This window comes from Sinocyclocheilus grahami, unplaced genomic scaffold (genome assembly GCF_001515645.1).
Source record: "Sinocyclocheilus grahami isolate Dianchi unplaced genomic scaffold, SAMN03320097.WGS_v1.1 scaffold291.1, whole genome shotgun sequence".
NCBI classification, from domain to species: domain Eukaryota; kingdom Metazoa; phylum Chordata; class Actinopteri; order Cypriniformes; family Cyprinidae; genus Sinocyclocheilus; species Sinocyclocheilus grahami.
In genome coordinates, this window is record NW_015505470.1 from 503,374 (window position 1) to 504,003 (window position 630).

At 38.7% G+C, this 630-nt stretch overlaps 1 protein-coding gene across 1 annotated transcript in view; it reads right to left on the reverse strand.

Annotated features, from left to right (window-relative positions):
* The window catches only part of LOC107600782 (ras GTPase-activating protein 4-like), a 40,955-nt gene that overhangs the window by 16,184 nt on the left and 24,141 nt on the right, over positions 1 to 630 (reverse strand). The gene's annotated exons all lie outside the window — the stretch shown is intronic.

Below are 630 nucleotides of genomic sequence, written 5' to 3' on the forward strand. Positions count from 1 at the left end.
GTCTTTTATGTGGCACGACAGATCGCTGTATAAACGCCTTAGGGAGCCGCTTCTGGGACGGTTCAGAAACGTGCTGGTATAATCCCAACACAAGCACTGACTAGAGCGGCCGCGATCAACTCCGGTTCCCGTGTCTGAGCCGTGACGCCCGCAGATTTGTGCAGAGCGGAGCGCGAGTGATCGTGATCATTCCTTCCTCTGTACTACTAGTTTAAACGCGAATAAACATGACTGAACATCTCATGCCTCATGTAATTGCTCAATCAGTGTTTCAACCGCGGAAAGACATCAACAATACAGCATGGAAATAAAATGTCACGTAGCATTTAATTTACCTCGGCAAGTCATCAGTGTCCACAGCTCGTTAGTTCTAGTTCACTAGAGAAATGAAGTCTAGAGAGGAGCATTTTGCGAAATATTACACCATATACTCATTATATTTTACCAAACCTGTTAGTCTTAATTACTTAATGTACAGTATGTTTAAATTAATCTGTTATGAAACATGCTATGACAGCCATTGTGTAATTGAATATATTTTAACAAATAGCTTAGAAATTGTATTTTTTATAAGTTAATTTAAAAACTGCATTATGTGCAATTTACATGTTTGCATACAATTTTATTTTT